This window comes from Salvelinus namaycush, chromosome 31 (assembly GCF_016432855.1).
Source record: "Salvelinus namaycush isolate Seneca chromosome 31, SaNama_1.0, whole genome shotgun sequence".
Classification (NCBI taxonomy): Eukaryota; Metazoa; Chordata; class Actinopteri; order Salmoniformes; family Salmonidae; genus Salvelinus; species Salvelinus namaycush.
Window position 1 is genome coordinate 36,634,470 of NC_052337.1, and position 6,000 is coordinate 36,640,469.

The following is a 6,000-nucleotide window of genomic DNA, read 5'->3' on the forward strand; positions in this document are numbered from 1 at the left end:
GTTGTGCTTAGGGGTGCTGCTTAATGATGTTGCAGGCTCTGGGGCCTTTCAGAACAGGTGTATATCTACTGAGATCATGTGACAGGTCATGTGACACTTAGATTGCACACAGGTGGACTTTATTTAAGTAATTATGTTACTTCTGAAGGTAATTGGTTGCACCAGATCTTATTTAGGGGCTTCGTAGCAAAGGGGATGAATACATATACACGCACCACTTTTCCATTAAAACATTTTTTTAAGCAAGTGATTTTACAAAGCACTGTACTGTCAAATTCTCTCAAATGACATTGGTAGAACATTCAATTCTCTGGTAACAGCTCTGGTGACATTCCTACAGTCAGCAGTCCAATTGCACGCTACCTCAAAACTTGAGACATCTGTGGCATTGTGTTGTGTGACAAAACGGCACATTTTAGAGTGGCCTTTTATTGTCCCCCAGCACAAGGTGCACCTGTGTAATGATCATGCTGTTTAATCAGCTTCTTGATATGCCACACCTGTCAGATGGATGGATTATCTTGGTAAAGGATAAATGTTCACTAACAGGGATGTACACAAATTTGTGCACAAAATTTGAGAGGAATACAGTTGCAAGAAAAAGTATGTGAACCATTTGGATTTACTTCGATTTCTGCATAAATTGGTCATCAAATTTGATCTGATCTTCATCTAAGTCTCATCAATAGACAAACTTAGTGTTCTTAAACTAATAACACACAAATTATTGTATTTATATTGTCTATATTGAATACATAATTTAAACATTCACAGTGTAGGTTGGAAAAAGTATGTGAACCCCTAGCCTAATGACTTCTCCAAAAGCTAATTGGAGTCAGGAGTCAGCTAACCTGGAGTCCAATCAATGAGACGAGATTGGAGATGTTGGTTAGAGCTGCCTTGCCCTATAAAAACACACAAAATTGAGTTTGTTTTTCACAAGAAGCATTGCCTTGAACTAAAGATATCTCAGAATACCTAAGATTAATAATTGTTGACTTTAGTAAAGCTGGAAAGGGTTACACAATTTCTTCTCAAAGCCTTGATGTTCATCAGTCCACGGTAAGACAAATGGTCTATAAATGGAGAAAGTTCAACACTGCTGCTACTCTCCCTAGGAGTGGCCGTCCAGCAAAGATGACCGCAAGAGCACAGCGCAGAATACTCAGTGAGGTTAAGAAGAATCCTAGAGTGTCAGCTAAAGACTTACAGAAATCTCTGGAACATGCTAACATATCTGGTGACGAGTCTACGATACATAAAACACTAAACAAGAAGGGTGTTCATGGGAGGACACCAAGGAAGAAGCCACTGCTGTCCAAAAAACATTGCTGCACGTCTGAAGTTTGCCAAAGTGCACCTGGATGTTCCACAGCGCTACTGACAAAATATTCTGTGGACAGATGAAACTACAGTTGAGTTGTTTGGAAGGAACACGCAACACTATGTGTGGAGGGGAAAAAAAGGCACAGCACACCAACATAAAAACCTCATTGCACACACTCGTCCGTAACCCAGGAGACTCATGAGGCGATGCACAATTGGCCCAGTGTCGTCCGGGTTAGGGGAGGGTTGGCCCAGCCGGGATGTCCTTGTCCCGTCGCGCTCTAGCAACTCCTGTGGTTGGCCGGGCGCATGCATGCTGACACGGTTGACAGGTGTACAGTGTTTCCTCCGACACATTGGTGCGGCTGGCTTCCGGCCTAAGCGTGCATTGTGTCAAGAAGCAGTGTGGCTTGACTGGGTTGTGTTTTGGAGGATGCACGGCTCTCGACCTTCCCCTCTCCCGAGTCTGTACAGGAGTTGCAGCAATGGGACAAGACTGTAACTACCAATTAGATATGTTGAAATTGGGGAGATAAAGGTGGCAAAAAAAAGGTACTCCTAGAGTGCTGGGAACATGAACGAAATCGGAATACAAGCTTTGGGTGGATAGGCAATGGCATGGACAGAGAGATGGGGTTGTTTGGGAGGGAGTTTAGCCCCTCTGTGGTTCTTTCTGCTATCCCACCTTGGTTTCTCCCTCAGCCAGTGATAGAGTTGGGGTTGCTTGAGAGGGTAAGATATGTTGAGGAAGGAGTAGATTCAGTTGTAAGTGAACATTTAAGAACACAATATTATGCTTTCTTGAATATGTTCACATATGGATCTAAGGACCCTAAAACAGGGAGGACAGGTGCAGATTTTAGTGTTCCTGAGTTTGTGGCAGTGACAAAAGGAGCAATGGATCATTTTATCTGTTTACACAATGGAGTTGTTGGCCATACTATTGGCTACAGAGTGGGTGGAGGAGGTGAGGCCAAAATGAGTAGTCATCGGCTCTGACTCCTGTGCAGCACTGATGAGCTTAAATTCATTTGTGTCTCAGAGCAGACAATGTATTGTATGAGGTTTTGCGGTGATTGTATAGGGTGAAACAGATGTGGATATTTGTGATGTTCCTCTGGGTACCAGCTCATGTGGGAGTAGAGGGGAATGAGGAGGTGGATGTTATCACCAAGCAGGCTCTTAAACATCCTAATGTTGAGATGGAATTGTCAATCAGTAAAGCAGAAGCCAAGGGGTTGATAAGAACAGTGGTTTAAAACAAATGGCGAGAGTTGTGGAACAAGGAGAGAAAGGGAAGACACCTGTATAAGATCCAGGAAAAGGTGGGGGCGGGGAGGTCCTCGGCCGAGAGAGCAGGGAGGAAAGTGTAGTCACAAGGCTGAGACACACTAGGCTCAATAGTACATTGAAATTGGTGGGGAAACATCTGACTGGGAGGTGTGATCATTGTCAGGAGGAGACGGAGACAGTGGAACATGTTTTATTTCAGTGCCAGAAATATGTGAGGGAAAGGGAGCGATTGTTATTAGAATTGACAGGTAATGGGATTGAAGAGCCAGGATTAAGTGATTTTCAGGGGATGTATTTAATTATGTATTTTGTTTTCTTAGGGAGATGAGAATATTGGATAGAATTTAGACCTTCTCTGTATCTGGTCCACACTCCAGTTCAGTTAGTGGCGGTAATGCACCTTAAAGTTGGTTGCCAACCGCCATATAAGATAAGAAGAGAACTCGCAGACAGTAGTAGCCTGGAAGGAGATGGGAATGTAGGGAAGGGAGTTTAGCCCAATGGTAGCTATTCCTGTAAATCCACCATGGCTACTCCCACCTCCAGTAGTAGATATAGAAGTATTGGAGAGACTACAGAAAGATAGGGAGGGTGTTTGATAAGTCTTGATGCTGTGTATCAGGATTTTGTGGCCATATACACAGATGGTTCAAAAGATCCAAGTACAGGACGTACTGGGTCAGCATTTGTAGTGCAGGAATGTGGGGTGAAAGTCAGGAAACAGATACTACAGATCATCTGTCTGTCTCTACGGTGGAGATGATGGCCATACTGTTGGCCTTGCAGTGGGCGGAGGAATTTAAGCCAGATGAAACCAAGATTGAACTCTTTGGCCTGAATGCCAAGCGTCACGTCTGGAGGAAACCTGGCTCCATCCCTACGGTGAAGCATGGTGGTGGCAGCATCATGCTGTGGGGGATGTTTTTAGCGGCAGGGACAGGGAGACTAGTCAGAATTGAGGGAAAGATGAACGGAGCAAAGTACAGAGATCCTTGATGAAAACCTGCTCCAGATCGCTCAGGACCTCCGACTGGGACGAAAGTTCACCGTCCAACAGGACAATAACCCTAAGCACAAAGTCATGGGGTCTAAATTCTTTCTGAATGCACTTGACATGACAGCTTTCTGACCATTAGTGACTCACCACCCTAGCCTATACTGAGCTCAAAGCCAGTCTTATGGGAATTTGTGGAACACACTGATTGTTTTTAGATGTATGAGAAAGGCGTTTTTTGTCTCATTTAGTAGTTTCTTTGCTCTGTCCACAGTGAGAACAAACCAAGGAATGGAGGCATCTGTGTGTTCAATCACAACTGCAATTGACATCATCATCCTGGCCAATGACGGCTGTTTTTCTATGGTATGTAAATCCTAGTGTGTCACTGTGAGCATTGTGTGTCTGTGAGGCCGTCTCTGTGGTGTATGTGTGCAAGTTCGGAACGTGTGGGGCGTTTGGTTGGCAAATGTATAACCCATTATTTGCAAAGATATTAAGTTGATCAAGATTGCCACTCGGTCTTCACGTCCTCTCTCAGGTTGGCAAGATACATGGTGGTCTGCCTGGGGTTGTCCAGAGAGCCATGGTGAAATCCAGCCCCCACATTTGGTTTGAGATATCTGAAGTCAAAGACTGACACCTTATGGCCAAAAGGTAATACTGCAGCTGCTTGTTGAGAAACAACTGCATGCTTTCCTTCCATGTCTCATCCTCAGACTGTTGCCTAAGGGCATTAAAAAGCAGTGGTGGAAAAAGTACCCAATTGTCATACTTGAGTAAAAGTGAAGATACCTTCATAGAAAATGACTCAACTAAAAGCAAGTCACCCAGTAAAATACTACTTGAGTAAAGTCTAAAAGTATTTGGTTTTAAATGTACTTAAGTATCAAAAGTACATTTTAAAATGCTAAAATATACTTAAGTATCAAAAGTAAAAATATAAATTCTTTATATTAAGCAAAACCGATGACAAGATTTTTTATTTAACTCCAACAAACTATTTGTGTTTGAGTCCAGCAGATCAGAAGAAGCAGGGATGTTATCTTGTTAAGTGTGTGAATTGGACCATTTTCCTGTCCTGCTAAGCATTCAAAATGTAACAAGTACTTTTGGGTGTTAGGGAAAATGTATGGAGTAAGAAGTACATAATTTTGTTTAGGAATGTAGTGGAGTAAAAGTTGTCAAAAATGTAAATAGTAAAGTACAGATACCTAAACAAACTACTTAAGTAGTACTTTTAAGTATTTTTACTTAAGAACTTTACACCACTGTTAAAAAGCAACATCAATTATGGCACAATCTTCTAACGTGGTGCAAACAGTTATTATTAACATGTTATTCACTTAGAGTTATTTCTTTTATTTTTCAGGTTGAGCAACCATGTTGCAGACAACTCAACACCCCATCCTCATCTTCCCAGAGGTTTAGTATGGAAACTTTTCTGATGGATTGAGTGCTGCTCAAATAGAGATGAGCTAAGGCACCTAATGAAGGCTGTACTATAAATTAAATTAAATCAAATAGAATTAGTCATATGTTCTGAATACAACCGGTGTAGACCTTACAGTGAAATGCTTACTTACAACCTTTAACCAACAATGCCGTTTTAAGAAAAAAATAGATACATTAAAAAAATAACTGTAACAAATAATTAAAGAGCAGCAGTAAAATAACAGTAGCGAGTACAGGGGGTACCGGTACAGAGTCAATGTGAGGGGCACCGGTTAGTCAAGGTTATTGAGGTAGTATGTACATGTAGGTAGAGGTAAAGTGACTGTGCATAGATAATAAACAGAGAGTAGCAGCAGTGTAAAAGGGGGGGGGTTAAATGCAAATAGTCTGGGTAACCATTTGATTAGCTGTTCAGGAGTCTTATGGCTTGTGGGTAGAAGCTGTTAAGAAGCCTTTTGGACCGAGACTTGGCGCACCGGTACAGCTTGCCGTGCGGTAGAATCTTAAACAATTTGTATGGCTTTGCTCTGACACTGCCTGGTATAGAGGTCCTGGATGGCAGGAAGCTTGGCCCCAGTGATGTACTGGGCCGTACGCATTACCCTCTGTGGTGCCTTGCAGTCAGAGGCCGAGCAGTTGCCATACCAGGCAGTGATGCAACCAGTCAGCATGCTCTTGATGGTGCAGCTGTAAAAACCTTTTGAGGATCTGAGGACCCATGCCAATACCACTAACTTGTGGAGAAAGTACAGATCAGGGTTGGGTTATAAAAAAATATCCGAAATGTTGTAGTACTATTAAATCCATTATTAAAAAATGTAAAGAATATGGCAACACAAAAAACCTGTTGTCCACCAAAACGGCTGCCCACCAAAACTCACGGACCAGGCAAGGAGGGCATTAACCAGACAGGCAACAAAGAGACAGAAGAT

General features: G+C 42.5%; 1 long non-coding RNA gene across 1 annotated transcript; it reads left to right on the forward strand.

The window, feature by feature from the left end:
- Positions 1–3,743: 3,743 nt before the first annotated feature.
- On the forward strand, positions 3,744–5,165 carry LOC120026500. Its single transcript, XR_005473092.1, has 3 exons — positions 3,744–3,979; positions 4,155–4,270; positions 4,986–5,165. It is a non-coding gene; the product is annotated as an uncharacterized LOC120026500 (long non-coding RNA).
- Positions 5,166–6,000: the final 835 nt, after the last annotated feature.